A 22,503-nucleotide genomic window follows, 5' to 3' on the forward strand; every position below is an offset into this window, starting at 1 on the left:
CATCTCGGTTATGATGCCATGAGTTGGAAATATATCTATATATCTATATATCTATATATCTATCTCACAATATTCTCTAAGTATTTTCCATCTGGTTTGTTATTTTTAAGTGGTTTTGGTGTAAAGTTCTATGTCACAATGTTATGACTTTTAATGCAATGTAAGTGGTTACTTTGTGTGTATAATACTGTAGTCTTACAGCTGCTAATTGTTATTGTAGAATTCTTCTACTTCTAGTAGCACCTATTAAAAAAAAAAACCAAAACAAACAACAAACAACCAAAAAAACCCCACACCTCTAAACTATCCCTCTGTTTATGTTACCAGGCTACCTGGAAACCTGTGAAGGACACTTTTATATTGTGATGACAAGATAAAGCTTAACCTTTCAAAGAGTGATCATGTTTTTCATTAATGAAAATGTAATCAGGTGGTTATCATGTATGTTAAGTCAAAATAAGTATTCTGATGCACTGATTGTTGTTTAGTGTTTATTTCATTATCACAACTGCTTCTAGAATAAGATGTAGATGGTGGATTTGCTAAAACACTCCTTTTTTAAAAAAATAGAAGAAGAAAAGTCAAAGCAGAGACTTCACGAAGCTATGGATTCAAACACCTGGGGTTTTGTTGTAGGGTTTTTTTTGGAGAGCCTTTTGCCTTGTATGCTTTAAGGAAAACAGTGGCTGTGCAGAGTTTTGGTTGAAAAAACAAAAGTTGTGTAATGAGATTACTACAGCTATCACAGTGCAATTCCATTGTACTGCTGTGTCCATGTCCCACTTTTCCAATAAATCATAATAAGCAGCTGACAATGCAAATATCACAGCATGTTGTCTGGGAATTATTCTGATTAGTTTGTAACTTGCAAAGGCTCCTCTCAGTCTTGAGCAATGAGTTCTTCTCCCATAGTTGCTATTTTTCCCTGATGCTTTCTGCCATAACAGAAATACTGAGATTGCAGTGGCCATAATTCTGGTTCAAAGGTGGTTGCAATAGATTGGGTTTGTTACATTTCAGGGCTTTGGGGAGTATGCTGTTAATACAGAAGTATTTTTTTACTATCTTTTCTTGCAGACTATCTATAACTAGATTTTTAAATCCCTGTATAGACCTTTGGTTTTAAATCTCATGAAAAGATAAAAATGTATATTAAACCACTTTAGGAGCATACAGTCTGCATATGTTTGTAACATGTCTGGAATTTTATAATCTCTGTAGAGGGAAAAAAATATTAAATTGTAATTCTTATATGTTTTTTTCGTTTTATTTTTCTCACCGAAATAGCAAGGTTCCTGCTCTAGAAAGGATAGGTTTTTTTTTTTTAACCTGTAATATATTTTTGTCTCTTACTGCCCTAATGATTTCTGTGTAATAAAACATGGTGGTCTTTTCCAGGAATTTGTTATACTGTGTGCTGAAAGCCTGTGTTCTCTGATGTGATGAAAATTTGAGACATTGACTCCAAGATAAAACTTGGAAATATGTGCTAGGTTGTAGAAAAAATTAACAGAGAAGGATTTAAGTATGCAAATATTTACATTGATGCTCTTTTTTTTTTTTTTTAAGGACAACCTTAAAGTTTAACAAGAATTACAATGTTTGAAGTCATCACAGCATCTTATAAGGTGACCAAAGACCTACTAATGCTTCTCAAATTGTTGTCTGTTGCACAAAACCTTAGACTTAAGATACAGTAAACCACCTCTTGTTTGTCATGTGGTCATGTCAACTTTCTGACCTCCTTCTCTTTAGGTGTTCAGTCTCATTATTGAAAACACAAAACCATAAGATTTTTCCAAATAGTTTACCTAGATAAACTTGTACCATTTGTGGTCTTGTATACATCATTAATGTTTATTACATATATTTTATCTGGGAACTCAGGTTAAGCATCTAGACTCAGTTTCTCACTCTGCCACAAATTTCCCAAGCTGTCCTGAGTAAGTAATCTAGCTTTCCTATAGCTTAATTTTCTATCTACATAATAGATTATTATTTGATAGAGATTCTTCCCATTGTGAGAGAATACACACTATAGCTGTGGAAATAAACTTATGATGAATTCCAAAATGCTTAGGAAGTGTGGGATGGATCCACATGCCAGAGATGGATGTGAAAAGAAGCAGTTATGTCCCCCAGTGTGGCAAATGAGTTCAACCAAAAAGCCTTGTCCCAGAGTATATTTGAAATGTATGAAGAGTTATAGTAGCTTCATATTAATTGCAGGACCATTGGAGTATTAATAGAGTAGGCTTTGGTTGTAGGGAAAAATGTAAACTGTACTTTTTTCAGGGGATTATAGTATCACCTTCTGCTCATCATGAATGACATTTTAACTTAGCTATAAGTATGTGCTTCATAGGGGAAGACAAAATTCTTAAAACTATGGAAGTTTTAAGGGGAAACTGCTCAAATTCACTATATTGCAAGCCGTAGAATCCCAGAATAGTTTGGGTTGGAAGGGACCTTTAAAGATCATTTAACCCAAACTCTTTGGCATGAGCAGGGACATTTTCAGCTAGATGGGGTTGCTCAGAGCCCTGTCCGGCCTGAACTTGAATGTTTCCAGCAGGGGGGCACCTACCACTTTTCTGGACAACCTGTTCCAGTGTTTCACCAGACTCATTATAAAAAAAAATTTCTTCTAAATATGTACTGTGAATATGCGCTCTTTTGGTTTAAAACCTTTACCCCATTCCCTCCCAGAGTAAGACCTGCTAAAAAGTCAGACCCTAATGTTATTTTCTGATGGAAATGTATTTGGTTTTTTAACATATAAAAAAAAAAAAAAAAAAGATTATTGCTTCATTTATTAGAGCATAAATAAAAACCCCATTTCTGGCTAAATATTTTTTTTTCCTCCTGCTTTTCTCAAGATGCATTCCTGGCAAGAAACAGATAAAATTATTTGAAAAATCTACAAAGAGCAACTGCTTCACTACCAAAATATAAAAAGAAATTCAGCAGAAAAAGCAATTTAATTGAGAGAGAACTAGTGGGAAAAGAACTTGAAAGAAACCCCCATGCTTCAAGATTTCTCTGAAGGACTGAATATAAAAAAGCCTGGTTTTTTAGAAAGTGTCGTGGGCACATCTGAACATTTTAGATAAATGTTTTATTGGATGAATCCCATTCTAGTGGCATGTGCTGGCAGCAGGGGTTATGACTGAACTACAGCAAATGCCAAGATTCAGTTAAAAATGTTTCAGAGTGGCTGAGCTGGACTCTAATTACCTACTGTAAAAATAAGAAATTGTCATGCCTGGTGTTGTGGTTTAAACCCAGACAGCAGCTGAACACCACATAGCCACTCACTCACCCCCCACCCTGGTGTGTGATGGCAGAGAGAAGTGCGAGGGTCAAACTGAGAGCTGGTGGGGTGAGACAGACAGTTTAACAGGGATAGAAAAAGCCACACTGTTCTGGCTCTGGCCAGGACAGGGTTAATTTGTGCCATAGTGAGGAAGGGGCACGGCTGGCACCTGGTAGTTATTCTATGCCACTTCATATCATTTTCTGGGGATGGGAGAAGGGGCTCCCTTCTGCCTTTGGGTAGTGTGGCAGCGATTGGGTCAAGCTCCATGGTGAGAATTTTGATGTGGATTTGTTGCCTCTCTCTTGTACGCTTTTATTATTAATTTTGTTGCTGTTAGTGTTCATTTTCTCATCTTGTTGCTGTTTCCAGTAAATTGTATTTATCTCAACGCTTGATCATTACCTTTTGTGCCTCCAGTTCTCCTCTCCAGCCCACTGCTGGGTGAGGGGAGGGGGAGTGGGTGAGTGGTGCATGGTTTCAGTGGCAATGCTAAACTGGAGAATACCATTCCTAAACCATGACACACACATGAGCAAAACTAGGAACTCATTCCCTGTTTCCCATGGGCAGGCTGCTGTTCAGCCATAACGCGCAGAGCAGGGCCCCACCACATGCAGCAGTTACTTAGGAAGACAAATGCCATCACTCCTCCCCCCTTTCTTCCTTCTTCCTCCCCACTTTATATATTAAGCATGAAATATCTCTTCAGTCAGTTGGGATCAGCTGTCCTGGCTGTGTGCCCTCCTAACCTCTTGTGCACCCCCAGTCTCCTTGCTGCTGGCATGAGAAGCAAAAAAGACCTTGATGCTGTGTAAGCTCTCCTCAGGGGTAATGGAAACATCCCTGTTATCAACACTTTCCACCACAAAAACATAGCCCCATACCAGCTACTGTGGAGAAATTTTATTCTATCCTAGCCAAAACCAGTATACCTGCTGACATTGGAAGCAGCAGCATCAGGAATTTGTACCTTGAACACAGCAGAGCATCCGAGAGGCTCATGTATAGGCAGCCTCACCTGCTGCTCACTGTTAACGTCTTGTGCTACTTCTTTGAAGGGCAATATTTCATTCTAAACTAGGCCAATAAGTCAAGGAAACATATTGCTTTTTAACATGTTGATACTTGTATTAGAAGACCTTTCATGTGTACAAACATTATCTTATGCATCTATAAATGTTAATTTTTAATTTTTTTTCTTTGTTGTTTTTTTTTTCCTTCTGCTTTATTGCTGGATTTATTAATGTTCTAGTCAATGCTTGTATTGTGTTCCATCTCTGATTAGAGAGTCCCAGACATGGTCAATGGTCTATGCCTAAAGGATTATATAGGTGTAATTCAGCCTTTATATGACTTTGACCCACAGGATTAAGGATGGCAAAACAAATATATTTGTATCAATAAAATAAATTGTTTACTTAAATTGATAATGGTAATGGTTAGATTAAAATATTTTAATCAAAAATATTTGTTACACAGTATAATTATGACTACTAGTATTGTACACTAATTTTTGGAGCAATATTGAAGCAATGGTGTTAAAGCTAGCAAAATAATTATTAGAGATTGATGTTACTCAGCTATGCCAACAACTGTGGCTAAATCTTTCACTCAGCCTCCAGGAGTAACCTTGAGGGGCATCTCCTCTCAAGAGAGGGATCTCCATACACACTCTTAGAAGGGATGTGTTAGAAGTCCTGGCTGTTCAAAGGTGGGGCTGGGCTTTTATAATATAAAGTGATTGACTGTCAGTCATAGTTTCTATCCTGCTGTGTCAACTCAGCAGCTTTAGATAAGTTATCAGTACTATCACTGGTTGGTTCCTTTATCAGAGACTTTGTCTGCCACATCCTCACTAGTGCCAGAGTCCATCAGGAAATGCTATTTTTCACATCCTCAAAATGTTTATCTTTAGGATTGATGAGTCGGGCTGATCTCAGCATTCTTCAGAAACCGTGAGACCCCCACCTCCATCCATCAAGGATAACTTCTGCAAACAAGGTGAAGTTTGAGCTGTTTTACCCCCACTTAAGCAGAGCATCCTACTACATGTGAGCATCTGTATCTATAAGAACAAAAAATTCTTACATCTATAGTATATTGTTCAATAGCTCATACAAGATTTGTTCACAATTCCGTTTGTTTTGCATGGCAAAGAACTTTACACTTTTAGAGTAGCTTATGCCTTGGTTCACAGGTAGAAAGTTTCATACTTTATTTGCTAAATATTATTTAAATTGAAATATGCAGAATGATCCTTGAAAAGATCTAAATATTTTTATTTAGTGTGAAATAATTTTGGAGCTCAAATTGGAAGAGTTGGAAGTAGTAATAAGTAGCTGAAATTTCTGCAACATCTGCAAGACTATTGGTATTGTTAGAACTACAATAAAATCAAGTCACAACTGGCATCTCTCTTCATCTCAGTTACTGTAGTAAATGTACAGAGTAAAAAGTTGCTTCTATTGTGTACAACTTTTGGCTCTGATTCATGAACAAAATACAAATTAAGGTTAGAGGGTCTTTCTTCTAAGCCCTTGCTATTGAATTGTGCTTTCTCAAATGAGAACATATACACAAAACCTAGATAATAAAGTTGACACTGCATATTATCTTGGAAAGGTTGTTCTATACTCTTATGAAGAACCACATATGGATATGTTAAAGTTAACTTGTACTTTGGAGCAGATGTGTTTTGCCTTTGGACAAAATCTTAGGATAAATCCTTGACTTTGACATTGTCTGGTTACCTTTACTTGTTAATCACATTAGGGTGGATTTCCTCTTGGAAATACTTTTGTAGTCTAGAATACTAGATAATATAAACACTTCTTCAAGTTGTTTCTGCTTTCAGATATTTTTTGACCTACTTGTTTTTATGTTAAATAATTGAAACATAATTCTACTAGAAATTCCTGAAAACAGGTGTCTGTATACTCTTCTACTGCAAGTATTAGAGTGAGGAGGTTACTTTGTTGTTAAAGAAATTTTGTGGTCTATAATAGTTGAAAAAGAGAATAAATTAAAATTAACTCTGCATGTTACCAGCTGAACTTACACCTTCAGCATGATGTATAGCAAATGGTGTTTTCCAGAAAAGTTCTTCAAGGAACAATGGACTGCAGTGTGTCTTTGTGGTGGTGAGATCACATCATTTGGTAATCCTTGTACTTTAACACAAGTTCTGTACAATGATATCCTCAAAATATTTTCCTTCTGATTTCTAGAAGTGACAGACTTTGACAAAGCACCCTAATTTTTGTCATTAAGTTAATTTATGTAGTAATCCTGGAGAGAGCAACTGAGAACTGTTAAAGCAAAATATTTCACACAGGATGCATCAGCCTGAGAGGTGAGGTGAGGGTGCTGCAGCTACACGTCCCCAGGCTCAACTAGGAGCAAGGCTGAAGATGTATTCCCACATGCACACACAGGGCTCTTGTTACATATCCAGAGCCAGCCACACATGTACACACAGCATAGAGACTTCTCACCCACAAAAGGGGTAGAAAGTAGTTTAATAAGGAGACAGGACAGGACGGTCTGTGCTGGTCAGGTGCAGGGCAAGGGCAGATGAGTGTACTGACCAAGCACTTATTTATGTGTGACCCAGCCTTTATATCTCATTATCCTTCTATTATCCTACTCTTGTTACTTCCCAAATCAGCTAAACTTCTGGCTTTTCCCATCTCTGGTTCCTCCTCTAAACATCCTACAGTAAGTCCTGTGACCTGGGACTGCTTTTTCTTTTCATCCTACGGTGTGTCTCCTGGATAGCAACACTTTTAATCTGTGAAGGGATTTCCAGATTGCTCCTGATTGACTCCTTGTGATGGGTTTCACACCTGGACAGTGAGGCTGAGGCTGTGCTGGGACAATCCTGGGAGGGGTCCAGATAGGATGTTTATTGCTTGGTATTTGCATCCACAAATACCCCCACCACACTTAAACCCACCCAAACCACATGCCTGCCACTTCCTCATATTGGTTTGAGTTCCCACCTGCGTTTGTGCATCCATGTGCTCCTCTGAGCTTGTGGAGGCGGGCCTGTGATGGGCAGATGGCTCCTGGGATGGGTCTGAGTGCAGCTGAGTGCTCCCATTCCTGCCATTGTGTCTCTGGGCTCCTTTGTGGTTCTGGGGATTAGTTTTATCACACAACCTAGCAGTAATGAATACAGTATAATGCCTTATGAATAACAGGCTGTGTTTGCGAGCTAATTATAATGGAGAATTAATGTTATACAAGTTGCAATGTATGCAAGTCTCCAGAGAGGAAGATGTCCCTAATTGAAGTAATTGTAAGTTAGATTGTTTTGCTGAGAATATTATGTTTGCATTTATCTTGTCCTTAAAATGCTCTTCATAACTGATCCTTTTGCCTTCTGTTTTTAAGGATTTTTCTTCAGAATATTCTAACTATAGATTGTCTTTTGCAGATGAGTTTGTAAAAGCGGAATTAAATTTACTTTGTTCTCTTTACTCTTCCCTAGCTATCTGTCATGGTTATTTACAAGGTCATGCTGTGTTTTACTAATTGTTGAGTTTTTCTGGCATGACAGTATTGTTTCATGTAGAAGTTTTGCCTGGGATTATGTCAGCAGGAAAAAAAATTTAGACAGTCCTGTGATTCAGAACTTACAAAAGATCAGTCTCTAGTGTGCAAAACTGCCTGTCACTGTTAGAGCAAGATGAAGCTGAATGGGCCATGAGAGAGAGGGATAAATGTTCTTTATCAGGGAATTGAGACCTTTCTGAAAGGTGTCAACCAACTGGGGACACACAGCATGAGGATGTATGCCCTGCAGATGGAACTTTCCGTTCTGTGTTTTGTTTGATTTCTAAAATCAGTGACAGGGTGACAGTCACTGGAAAAGGAGATCATTAGTTAAATGCTATTTTGGTTAATGTCATATTTTAAAAATAAAAATGCTTCTAGACTCAGGGAAGCTGAAACAGCTGGTGTGATATCACAGGATTTTAACTGTAGTCATTGAACTGTCTTCTCATTTTCACCTTGTGTTTGAGATGAGCATAAGGATTTATCTCCTGATTGGTGAGTGTTTGGTTCCCTGTTAGTTACCTGCAAGGAAGCATATAATTTTATAAGCACGTAGTTTAAGGAAAAGGAAGTACTCAAAAGTGCGAACTGGAAGGCCTTTATGAGTTGAGCTTGACTAGTCATATTTAGCTGGTTGTGGGGAGGTAGACATGTGAAGCTTTCAGTCTTTGGAATGCCAGATGCCAGTCTCTGGAATATGTGTTTAGCAGGTTTGAGTATGTGTGGAACTGCCTTTTCTCAAACTCTATCTATGTCTTATTGGTGTGAGAAGCCATGGTGAAAATCCTGATGAAAACCGGCCTGTAATTGAAGCAAATTCCTTTATAACTGTATTTCCCATATCTCCTTTTCTACGAGGTATTCTGGAGTTTTTAGAGGAAGGCAGAAGAGTTGTTAAAATAGCTACTTCTTATCCTATTTAAATCTTCACAGATGATAAAATGTAATACTTTTCAATGTTTTTTATAGTCTCATGTCAACACAAAGTTGGAGTCTTGGTGTAATTTCAACATTCATATATTCTGGTAGCTGCTTATTAATGGGCTTCTTTTTAACTACCCTACAGCAATTCATCAACAAACAGGGATGAGAGGTAGTGATGGGTGTTGCAGAATGAGATTATGAACAAAGAGCTCAATGTTCAGATCAAAGTATTTTTATGTAAATGTATGTCATTCAGGCTTTACTGACTGAAAATTAGCCATTTTTCCAGAATCTTTATAGGTTGACATTTTAGCATTTTATCTTATAAATGGGCAATCTGTGACTACCCATACTGTATACAGGCAGTTATTTTTCTTCAACTTGATGGTTATATTGCCACTCTCTTCTTTCTAAAAAGTTGTCAGATTGTCTTTTGAGGTTATGTTTAATTATCTGAGTTTATCTTCATCAAAGTGTATTTCAGTGTTGGGTTAAAATGCTATTTCTATGTGACTACAGAATCAGTCCACCCAACAGGAAACACTTCTAGATTTGAGTTACTGTTCTAAAAAGAGGTCTGACAGTTTTGTTGTTTATTAAATGTAATAGATTTATCAATGGCTTCAGATGCAACTGCTATTATCAGTTTCATGTGCACAGTGTTTTCTGAATCTCTGCTTATAAGATGGCAGTGCTGCCATCTTACAAATATTAAATGAGCAAGAATAAATTCAGTCTTTGAAAACATCAGTTAAAAGGGCTGAAATTGTTCCTTCTGAACATATTCCAGAAATATTCCATATTTCTAAAACTAGTTGTTTTAGAAAAATTGGAAGTTGCAAAATTCTTATAGCACTTAATTTTACAGGGAACATTATACTATTTAGGTGGTTTGTTAGAGTTTTCTGAAAATTGTTTAAATCAAAACCTACTTTCGGCAACTTAGTATTATAGCCCTTTAAAATACCTTCTTTTTTTTCTTTCTCATATCTCATTAAATACTTCAAAAAGATTTTCAGAAACTCGCTTGAGGATATCATACCTATAATGAAAAAAGTGCACTGTAGATGGAGGTGTCTTGAAGAGATCTCAAAAAGCCATATTGTCATTCTCCCTGCTCATTTAAATCAGGAGATGAGTTGTGTTTGGCTATTCAAACAGCCACTTGCAACATACATACCTTTTTTTCTGTTGAAATCCTGGATTAACTATGCATTTTAAGATGCGAAATCCAGTAATTAGTGTTAATAAACTTCAAAGATAGCAGCACAGGAAAGTGTGTAGAACAAATGTAATTAAAAGCTGTTATGATACTTTACAAAAATATGTATGTGCTTTATGTTGCTTTCTGCTTTGATTCTTGTATGGAGCTTATAACAAATAAAATGGTCTCCAGAGATTATTTCTCTTGCTGCTGAGAAAGCACATCTCATACCTAGTATGCAGCTTTCTAATTCTCCATTGTTTGCCTTCCCTTGGGTATGAGCTTTTATCCTGTAAAAATGGGGGTTTAACATTCTGAGTCTTAAATGTTGAAACAGTTCTGCCTGTTACCTTTTTTCCCCACTGTATTTTATGCACCAAGTGGCTTGTAACTCAGCATGGCTTATGCTTCCAGCACTAGCTGGAATCCAGCACTTTCAGAAATAAGCTATGCTCTGACTATGAGGGACAGCTGCAGTTGCACCGTTTGCTACTCGCAATAAATGCTGGGAAAACAGATATATTCCTGCCTTTCTTGACGTAAACAAAAAGACTGGCAAAATAATGTTGTGTTTGAATATGAAGCAGTCATACAAGGCAGACCTCTCCATTTAATAAGATTCACATTATCAATCCATGGAAATAACTCTTGTATTAAGGTTAACAAAATTGAAGTATGCAAAATACACAAATCTTCAGTGCTAGGGAATGTACAGGATTGGACAGGATTGTCTATTATAATTTGTCCAGCTTTTCATAGCTGTAATTTTACAGATAAAATTCCCCCTACCATTACTGTTGGTGTACTCTGTTCAAAAAACTATTCCAGAACATGAATTAAGTTTTCTGTTTCCCTATGCACTTACTTAATATTTCTCTTACCTGAGAAAAGAATAAATAATACTTGGAGATTTTTCTTTTTTACATAGCATATCTAGTTAGACTTGGCTGGTTTAGTTTTATGTCATTTTTTCGCCACAGGAACAATTCCATGATGTGATAAGATGCAGCTGGTCATGCTATCAGAAATGTTGATGAGTGGCAAATGATATTCAGATTTAGGACAAGGTTGTTTTTTTTCTCTTAACCATCATCTGTCACATGTCATAATGGCTTAGCACATCTAGGACATGCCTAATGCTTTCCTTTTTTTTCTTCTTTTTTTTTTTTCCTTTCATTTTTTAAAATCTTTTTTCTTTGTGGTCTATGGGAAACCAGAAACTTATTTTGCAAGGCTTTTTTGACTAATAAATTATGGATGTATTATGCAGTTATGGATGTACCCATCTTGTTCTCTAGCTGTAGAATAAAAATGCCATCACCAGTAACTGAAGGAAGTCAGGAAATAGAGTGCAATATGGAGTATGCCACAGAAATAATGTTGAGAGCTGAATAAACAAAATGGAGTTTAAACCAGAATCACAGAATGGTTTGGGAAGGTTCCAACCTTCCTGACATGGGCAGGGACACCTGCCACTAGAGCAGGTTGCTCAAAGTTCTGCCCAACCCAGACTCGAGCACTTACACAGATTCTCTGGTCAATCTGTCCCAGTGTCTCACCACCCTCATTGTGTAAAACTAAACAAGTAAACAAAAACTAATAAAATACCCCAAAACTCCCAACAAACAAAATAAATTTTCTTCCTTATATCCCATCTAAATCTACCCAAAATCTACCCTCTTTCAGTTCAAAACTGTTGCCCCATGTCCTGTTTCTACAGGCCTTGGTAAAGACACTCTTCTAGTCTGTCATATAAGCCTTCAGACATTGAAAGGCTACAATGACATCTCCCTGGAGCCTTCTCTTCTCCAGGCTGAGCAACCCCAACTCTCTCAGCCTCTTCTCATAGGAGAGGTGTTCCACCTCTCTGACCATTAATAGATTTATGGATACATTATATATCAAGAAATTTATTGAAGACTTTTCAAATTACTGTATTGAATGTACAACAAAGACTATAGCTACGCTTCATTATTATGTAAGTTATCAGGAGAGTCAATTAGTGGATCACAAAAAGTATCTTTTATTATCTGGGCACATGTACATTGTGAAAGACAAGAGCCTTTTTGCCTGTTTCTTTTGATGACTTTCTCAGCAGCACAAAATCTTTCTGAATTAAATTATGTTGATGTTAATTTTATTTATTTAGTTAGTTATTATTTGGAAAAAAGGTAATCTAATCAGGTTACAAGATCAATTGGCAAGTAACAGAAACTCATCTTCTGAGAAGATTGGTGTTAAAGGGGCACAAAGTACACACATATGCAAGTTCTTACAGCCTTGATTTGGATTTAGAAACCAGGCAAGCATATTAAAACAACACAAAAGTTGTTCAAATTAGGATTTATTGTGTATAGTTCATTCAGAAATATTAACCCATTTCAAGGTTGTGGATGATGCCAGCTAGAGAAATGTAATTTTTGTTAAGTTACTGAGCTAAAATTGAGAAATGTTTCTACTGTCCTTTAGGAAGCAATGGTTTTCCTCAAAACTCTTCAAAAAAAAATCACAGTGATTTTAACAGTGATCACAGTGGTCTAAGCCTCACTGGAGACTTAAGCAGCTCCCTCTTTCTTATGTAGTTTTTCTTTAACACTTTATAACGTTCTCAATAAAACCTAAATTTTGTGAAGTGCATTGATAGTGTTGACTGTACAATTCCTAAGTTATTATTTGTCCAACAGCATCCAGGAGGTACCACGAAGAGTCAATAATTCTAATAATGGGCGGCTAGAATTTTTTTCAAAGGAAGCCTTAGCATAAATTAATGTTCACATTCATTTCATGCATCTGTTTATAATGATGGGTTTCAAATTGCATCATTAATGTGTTAGCACATTGTAATGGTCTGGCCACTCTCTGTCTGTACTGCACTTAATGATACTTTTTAAAAAATACTGAATGCTCCAGAAAATTGATACCAAAGTCCTGGGAGCCATTGCTGAGTCAATAAATTATTCCAAGAAACCAGTTGATATTGGCATGCAGCAGCAAACTGTGATTTTTCAAGTGGTGTGTTCATAAGATTGCTTATAATGTGTACATTCTTATAATGCTTTTACTAGAAAAAGATAATGTAAAAATAATTTTCTGTTTTGCTGATGATATATCTGCTTTCTTAAAGCTGTATACTAAACGTGAAACGAAAAGTTTGCTTGGAAAAATGTTGGGTTTTTTTTTCCTCTTGATTTCTTTGTTTCCATTCAACAGTCTATAGTCTGTAAACATAGTGAAAGGCAAACAGATGAAACCAGTGCATGACAGGCACTGAAACAGCCCTACCTGGAAAAGGAAAATTAATAAAATGTTAGGAGTCCAAACTTTTTTCCTGCTTTCCATAAACATGCTGTAACAATGTATTAAGAAAACAACCCTGAGTTTCCAAGATGAGGAGGTACCTAGAATAACAATTATTATATACAACTAAGAAAAAGCTATTGCTGGTCAAAGGGAAAGAAGTAGGTATGTCATAATGAATAAGCTATTCCAGGCATATATGATAAACCATGTGAGGTGAGAAGAAGAGAGTGTTTCATGGAAATTTGTGAGAAATATGAACACAAAAAGTAGTGGATGCATACACAAAAAAGCATAAAACTAACCTGAAGATGGTACAAAGCTGAGCCTTAGGCTAATAGAGAGAAAGATATTCTTTTAAAGAAAGTAGAAATTCCCTTGCACTTTCTTACTGTCTGATGTACCCAAGACATTTTTTTTTTTCAATTCTCCCTTCAAAATATGATTTTGTTTTGTTGCTGTTGGTTTGGTTTTTTTGTGTTCTATAGTCACTAGTGAGACTGGATGGATGAGTTTGACTTCCTGACAAATCAGTGCTGCTTCTCACAAATCTATTTTGGCATTTCATTGCTGTTATTTTATGGCATCTCTCCTTGGTATCAGGATGAGTTGGTAGCTATAGCTTTAGGGAGACTTACTGTCAGCTGCCTTCTTGACATATGACTTGGTCCTAATATTTTATTTGACTGTAAATGAGAATAAGGTAATTTTTTTCTCAATTTCAACCCTGTAATAGAAAATGGAAGAAACCAAATTTGGTACTTCTTATATTGGTAGACTTAGATAAATCTGGCATTGATCCCTTGTACTGCAGAAAAATCTTCTGCTATAAAATGAAACAATATAACATTGATGTTGTTTGTCCGATAGTATTGTTCTCTCTTATCAGGGAAGCATGCATGGTTAGACAACTTTACTTATTCAGTGTCCTCCTTATAGACCTTCCCTGTAATGACTTTTTCCCCCAGTTACCTTCTGGGATTGGTTTATTTAATTTAAGAGCTCTTGTAGTACATAACTTTGTGCTACACAACCAGGGTTCCAAATGTTATTTCCCTGCTGAGAAGGCCCCTTCCTTGTTATTGATAAGGATGCCTGTTTGAAATTATAGCTCAACGTAAGGGGTTCCATTCTTGCCACTACTCATATCTGAACACAGGCTGATTCCACGCAGAATTAAGTTGCGGGGGGGGGGGGGGGTTTGTTGTTTTTGTTTGTTTGTTTGTTTTGTTTTGTTTTGTTTTTTTCCAGGAGTCTAAAGGGAGTTAGATAAGTTAATCTGGTACTGTGGTTGTACTAATATCTGCTCTGTTGAACTTCAATCTAAATGAATGTCTTCTTTTGTAAACAGCAAAATTGCCTGTAACTTCTCAGGCCTCTAGAGCTGAGAATGAATACCAAATTAGTATTGATGCTCTATTAGAATGCTCAAATTAGGTTTAATTTGAAGTGTTTTAGCATCACAACATACTCTGAGATTTGAAAATGGAATAGATATCAAAAATAAAGATTGAATTGTTAGTGAAAATTGAGCTTGTTTTCATTTTTTAAATTAATTGACTTGGTATCCTGATTATAACTAATTTACTCAGTATTCTAGGCCTGAACTTCATGCCTGAGCATCACTCCTCTTCATATGAACTTAATTAACCAACTTTCATTGATGACAGTACTGTAAACAGCCTGATAAAGTGACTGGTGGTTCAACAAATTCATCCTCTTCAATAATGGAGAAACAGTGTGCTTATGCTTATATATTATTGTATCCTGTTGTTGGTGGGAATAGACTTGAACACATGCAAATGGGAAAAAACATGAAAGAGAATTAAGCCCACAGTAAAAACATAGTTTGTAGTGGTGTGTTTGGATCTCTTGCAAAATAGGTCCTGGCTACTTAATACATGTGTGTATATAACTGTTCATGTGGCTGCATTTCAAACACTAGTAGATATGTGTGGGCATGCATATAGGTTTAAAGGAAATGGTTAAACAAAATCCCTTTATATTTTAGCAGCACTGCAGTTGAGATTCCAGTCACATGTTCTGTTTGTCCTGAAGTTTTTCTTTTATTTTCTGCGGTTCTTGAACAGAGGCAGTTCTCAACAGGAGACTGTTGCCTGCTGCAACAAGTCTTCAGATTAGTCAAGACAACCACCAAAATCAAAGGCTCTATTTGTGCAAAAATACATGTGTATAATTCTGCACTACAATTATAAAATAATTGGGTTCAAAGGGGCCTTGGGACGTTCCCTAGTCTGATTTCTTGCTCAAAGCAGGATCAACACAGAGTTGAGACCAGGTCTTAAAAATCTACAGTGATGGAAACTGCACAACCTCTTTGGAGAACTTGTTTCACTGCCTAATTATTCCCACAGTGCTTTCCCTGCTTCCCGCCACAAGTCATTCCCCCTTATAAAAAATTGCATTGTGTTTTTAGTTCATGTTTATTGTGTCTCATCTTCCAGCTCAGTGCAAAGAGCTCCTTCCCAAAGGGCAAGGGCTTGGCTTAGCCCCACCTCGCTGAACTTGATTCAGTTGTCCAACACCTGCTTTGTGCTGAGGGTCCAGAACAGGACACCATATCCTAAATATTGTCTCACTAGCACTGAGTAGGGGAGATTAATCCTCCCTTCAGCCTCCTGCTCCTGTTAGCACAGACCAGGATGCTGCTGGCATTCCTTGCAGCCAGGACGCACTGCTGATGAAGGCTGAAATATAAACATACGTCCCTGCTTATGTCTTGGGAATATAAATTTTGCCGTGCTAGGTTGAATCTGTTTCTTTGGAATTCACCTGTGTGCAATATTTCAGATCAAAGTAGGAAGAGTCATGATGTTCTAAATTGGAGCATAATAAATTCTCTGATCAATTTACTGCCTGATGCATGGGTGTTCTGACTAATCTCTACATTGTTCTAAAAATAAAAAAGCTCTTTTTGGCTATATGAGTGTTAGGATTGACTTTCACAGCTCCTTTACCAAGGACAAAATTATACTGGCTTGTATAAACTGAATCTTTAACTTTTTTTGTCTTCAGTACCAAAATATATACTTAATACTTCTTTCTTCCACAGGTATTAAATACAGTCAAAATATATCTGAGCCTGAGCTTTTTTGATTTTGTTTTATTTAAAGAAAAAAAAGGTCACTCAGGCAAGTATTTGACTTTGTGTTAAATTATGTCTTTAGGCATATGATGCATCTGCTTTTGAACTTATATTCATACTTGGAAATATTTATTTCAAATTGCTTCAAGCTCATGGAAAGGTCCTCTAAGATTTAATCAAATTCAAGTTCTTTACTCTAGGAATCTGATAGAAAAATAGTTTATTCCTGAAATTTTTTTCAATTGCTCTGCTGTAGAATATAAAACAGTACTCTTCAGTAACTTCCTATAGAATATGCTAAAAACAATGTTCCATATAAAGAACTTTTTCATAATAGTTATAATCAACAGGAAAGCTCTTTGTGCTACTTTTCATGTTGCTTGTGCCCTTTCATCTGTTATCATAAAAGAAACTCAGCCAAAGATAGAAATAATAGGAAGAAGGATTTTATATATTGTTTTGTGGCTTTTGTCTTATCAGCTCAGCCAACATATATATCATGTCAATTGTATTTATCTCTGAAATGTCTTGAGCCTGAAACAAGAAGTGCAATTATTATGAGAAATTTGTAAGAGGTTATCTTTGAAATTAAGAGGGCGATTTATTACTCTAGTGATTTGCTAAAGAATAAAATGTTATATGCATAGCAACAGTTTAATCTGAATTGCAGTTTGCTGATAGATGTTGAGCCAAATATTCTGTTCATGAATTTCAGTGATAACTGGAAGAGATGACACTAAATCTACTTGTAAAACTTTTTCATTTTGCATTTAATTTCCCTTCATAAATCCCAACATTGATATTGACTTCTTTTGACAGTTGCACTTATGTTAGCATGCCTCATTCTTAGTAATTATATTTCATTTTGACCTTCTTATGGTTCTTGTCTTTTTCCCACCAGTAATTATAAATCTTTAAGTGGTGGAAGAATTACTTGGAGAATTGTTACCCTTTATCAGGGAGCTAACTGGTTTGTACCTAGCAATGTTTAAGGAATAAATCTTGACTACCTTGGACTTCTGAAAGAGCCAAAACCCGTTCACAACAGATGCTGGTAATTTCCCTTGAATTTTTAACTTCTACTTTTTCCTTTTTTAAAATTTCCTCTAAATGAGATGATTTTGTTATAACTGGAGAAAGAAGTAAAAAAACCTTTTAACCCTACAGTATATATTTTAATACTTTGCCTTTCAGAGATGCCTAACTTTGATCTCCTGCTCTAATTTTACTATAGTTTGTCTGAAACTTTCAGTGTAGATGACCTGAAATTTGGTTTCAAGGGAAAGAAAGAAAAAGAAGGCAGTGTTGGTTTTTATCTCTATTTTGTTGTCTATGTACAGCCTTTTATTTTGTATAATTTCAGCCCTGGAATCTGCTTGCCTTTTTCTGTCTCACTCTGTCGAGGCTTTTATACTTCAGACTTGGTTTCCTCCAGCATATCTGTCTGCCTTCACCTGTTGTAAAGAGGCAAATACAAGAGAAATATAAGAGAAACTACAAGAGGAACTTGCGATAAAACATAAAATAAGTGGTCAAAATTCTCTGTGTAATCATATTCTTATATAAAGGAACTGTTCATTGTATAGGATTCTCTTCCCTGCACCTTTGGTTGCTGCTCACATAAAACAATCTTGAAATACTCTGCAACTTCTATAAAGATGCAACTAGTAATTGGCAACTCTGATCTGTAATGCAAGAAAACACCAAAGTTTATAGAGCATAGTGGTAATGTTCAAGATGAAGTGGAGGGAGGGGGAAACTGAAGTCAAAATTGTAGAACTAGTTTAGGAATATTATTTTTGTAACGAAGTTCAGCTACTTTCTAGGCTTTAAAGCTCTAGCAATTCTTCAAGGGTTTGCATTTTAAGAGTTTTTTTAAGTGTTGAGGTTGGTTGTTTTTTTGTTTTGTTGGAGTTTTTTCTTCCAACAAGAGTTGTAATTTTTTTTTTTTTTTTTTTTGTAAGCTTATGTTTTTGTTTATGAGAGATTCTTCCTACTGGCAGTTGTGCTGGATCACATTTCCTTGCAACTCAATGTGAGTTTTTAATCTAACCAGTTGGGTGCTATTCATAGTCCTTATGGTTTCTAATCAAATTAAAGGGAAAAAATTCGACACCTGATGACTGCTTCAGGGAGTGTATTTGTAAAGCACATAAGGTGGTTTTATGTGACTCCAAAACACTGCTCACAGTAGTTCCAATACAGCCAAATTCTAATTTGGAAAATTTCCCCAAGTCCAGGAATGATGTCTAATGATGGCAGCGCGACTAGAAATACCACATCAGTGTTTCACCAGTTGCTCATACTCATATTATTTCTATCACTTAATTAATTTATTTTTTGTTTAACTAGTCTCCTCCTTTGTCTCTAGCTTTATATGTTTTCTACTCATAATCTCATGCTGCATATGTTTTTCTGACATGTTTCCTTGTCAAAATCTGCTTTGTATTTGGCCTTGTGCTGGTTGCTATTGCCAAGGCCCAGTTCTGCTGTGATGTCCCTGACAGCTGACTGAAATGATGGAGAAGACTGCATGCAGTGTTGGTGCCTTTCCCTGTGGGAGTCTGTGGGCCGTGCTACAACACTGACCTGCACTACCTCTGTCTTTGCTGGTAAGCTGCTTACTCACAGGTGTGACAACTAGTGAGTTGGCCAGATATTTTCTTCCTCTAATATTAAACTACCAAAATAACCTATTGCTATGATTACATGGCAAAGGTTTAAAATAAGTTTCATGAGCATGAACTGAAATCCAAAAATATCTGGATTGTATGACTCAAGAAACTTCTAGTGTTAGATTATTTCTTGTGTTTTGGACTTGAGGACACTACGATATTTTCACTTGCTTTGGCTTTTGAGGTAAGGAAAATTTTTGAAAATCATATTGTAATTAAAACAAAAATCATTTGGGAAAAGATACTAGCATGTTTTTGTCTTTGTAAGCCACTTGTTCTCTTAATTTATATACTAATTAATACAGTTGAAGGCTGATGTGGGAAACATTATATGATGGATAAAATTAAAGAGGAGTTTTTCAGCGTATTTACTTGCTTATGTAGGCAATATTACAAACTGAACTATGAAGGTCGTGGTTCAAGACATGGAATTCTATCATCTGCAAAATGTCAGGGGAAATAAAGGAGTTCAATGAACAACGAAGAAGCCAGCTTAAGTTATGTAATTATTGTCAAACTGCTAATATTAAGCAGAGCCAAAAGCATTGTCTCATGAAGTGTAGCAGTGAGAATAAGTAATATTTCACCATCAAAATTATAATAGATACAAATGTGTTGCATTTCCTGTTTATGACGCAATTGAGTAGCAGTAAACATGGGGAAAACTGATAGCTGCTGGAAGGAACACAAACAAATGGAAAATAATTATGCCTTTTGTAGACAGAGATAAAATATTCCTGTTCCTGCATAATAATAGGAATTAAGATTAATCTATATGTATAAAAGAAATTCTGCTAATTTGCATGAACATCGCCATGCCTGGTTTATCCAGCTACAGTTGTCCTATTCTTGCTTGCCTGAGAACCTTACTAAAAATAATGTCTTTATACTTGTACTATAATGTGCACATGTACCAAAGAATTTATATGCTTGTTTCAAGATGTGCACTAGGTAAAGTGAAATGCCATATGTTTCCTTTTGAAAGGAAAAATCACATTCTGTGACATTTCCAGTGTGTGCTTACATGCTTCATGACAACCTTGCAAAATTGTTGTGAAATGTACAGCTCAAAAACAAAATTTTATCATCAGCCATTTACCATGGTTATAAATATGACAAAAACAAATTCTGCCATGTCTTATCATTTAAAGAGATTGCTTTAGAGTGGGTGGAATTTTTCAGATGTGGTAGGGAGGAAAATGCTGCAGAATAAGTTGTATAAATGTGTTTGCAGGCTTGACAGAAATCAAGCAAGAAGTTACAGACAGTCTTCAAATCATGGGATCAGTGTATTAAAAAAATACACTTCTTTTTTTAAATGTTATGCAGAGCAGGCTGTTGTTTTTGTTTTGTTTTGTTTTACCGAATATAGAAACCTTTTCTTGTGAACGGCTTCCAAGGAATAAATGTGGATTTCTATTTAAAGCAGCCAGTGAACACCAGTTTAAAAGCATCACCTTAAGTTTGCTTTATTTCCTTATGGTAGGACGTAGCTTTACTAAGTAATTTGCTGCTGTATGGAAACCAGATGGTAAGAGTGGTAAGGGTTTTTTTGTTTTGGTTTTTTGTTTTGGGTTTGTTTTTTTTTTTTTTTTTGGTTAGTTCTCAAAAAGGACCTAATAGGTGATTACAGAAATTTGGAAGATATTGTGATAGAGTAACTATATGCATATCCTAAGTGGGAAAAAAAGCTCCTTGATGCTGATATTTGTACCGTGAACCTGGCCTGTTATTCACAGTCAGACTTATAATGCAAAAAGAACCCTGTAAATTACATCACTTCTGCTCACATATCCAATATTATAAAGCCTATCCAAAGCCTGTCTTGGCATACATTAGGCAAGATAACTAATATACTATGGTGTGTTAATATAGCTAGAATATATTAAAGCCAATGTCTGTCACATTTGTGAGCATGTTACTGTGGATGACAACTTTCAGCATTCATTTATGACACTTTTTTTTCCTAATAAGTACTTTTCCATATTTTCCATGGAATAGAAATGATCCAAATCTTTCATCAAAAATCTCTGAGTTGATTATAGCACCTAGCCCATCAGTTCTTTGATCAATGAAAAAAATCCTGGTCTCTATCTTGATGCATTTAGCATATAAATGCTTTTAAATATGTGCATAAGATATATCTAGCAGTTCAGAGTATTTGGTTATATTGTAACTGTACTACAGAGCTATACCAACATTTGAACAGGGTGTCACACAGCTTGGGTGACTGTAACCAGCTCTGTTCTTCTTGTCCTACTTTGGTGGTAAAAGAACATGAAAGATGTGTTTGCACTGACAGCAACACAGAACTCTGGTTGTCACAACACTCGGGTGCCTTTGTTGGTTATAGAAGTGGTATTGGCATTTCTGTGCTTTTGGAGTATTGTTGAATAAATGGAGCCTGAATAACTGATGCAAAAATGATTTGTTGCACATCAGCTTTCCTGACTGGATTCTTAAGTGTGCACACACATTTATTGATGTGTATATTTTAAAATGTGAGGATATATATATATATATATATATATATATATATATATATATATAATGTATTTATTAAACCCACTTCATTTCTTGCATTTAAAATACTGGATGTGTATCGTTGTGCTAGCTGGTATTGCAGACATCTGACTTTTACAAGATATGTACTTTTTTCCTGAATTTACAAGCTAAGGCAGGCAATTTTATAAGTATAGACAGTACATCTGTGCTGGTATACATAGCATTAAATATTTTGCCAGTTGTGACAGATGACTTGTTTAAGGCTAAGGAAAAGGGAAAATATCCTCTGCAGGAAAATATATAGAGAAATGAAAGGATTGAGTACCTAATAAAGGACTTCTGAATCTAGCTTTGCTTACAAGCGCCCTAACCTTTTTCTCAAGTACTTTATGATGGCTGGATTCCCTCTTTGCCAGAGTGTAGTACAGGTTGTATACATTGGTTCAGCAGGCTTTGCCAATGTTTTCAGCGTCAGATAAATCTAATTTTTCTGAGGATGAGCCCATACAGCTGAGCAGTATAGTGATGCTGATCTCCATGTGTAACAGCACAATGCAGCGCCTGCCTGTTGTCTGCATCCACACAAATGCACAGCAAAAACCTGTCATTTGGTGTGCCAGGTCATGGTCTTGTGCTATCTTAAAGTCAGAAGGCAAGTGACCAATGATTCTTTCAAACAAGGTGCTGTCTATACTCATACATATGTGCACATATATATATACATATATATGCATGTAAATTTTTCCTCTGTGTTTCTCTAATATCATGATGACCAGTCCTGTGTCCTTTTTGCTTAGGTAAAACAGGTTAAAAGTCCCTTTTATGGACAATATTTCAAATAAGAGAATTGTCTTCTGTATATACTTTTTGCTCATTATTTGATACTAGTCATTATTAAAAATAGAAGACTATT

General features: G+C 36.0%; 1 protein-coding gene across 1 annotated transcript in view; it reads left to right on the forward strand.

The window, feature by feature from the left end:
* The first annotated feature begins 1,576 nt into the window (after positions 1 to 1,576).
* Positions 1,577 to 22,503, forward strand: part of CDH12 (cadherin 12) — a 431,901-nt gene continuing 410,974 nt past the window's right edge. The window contains exons 1-2 of the mRNA XM_048311278.1: positions 1,577 to 1,628; positions 5,235 to 5,320. The gene's annotated coding sequence lies outside the window, so the exon portion shown is untranslated. The remainder of the gene's footprint in view (positions 1,629 to 5,234; positions 5,321 to 22,503) is intronic.

The sequence above is a fragment of the Corvus hawaiiensis genome, chromosome 1, assembly GCF_020740725.1.
Source record: "Corvus hawaiiensis isolate bCorHaw1 chromosome 1, bCorHaw1.pri.cur, whole genome shotgun sequence".
NCBI classification, from domain to species: domain Eukaryota; kingdom Metazoa; phylum Chordata; class Aves; order Passeriformes; family Corvidae; genus Corvus; species Corvus hawaiiensis.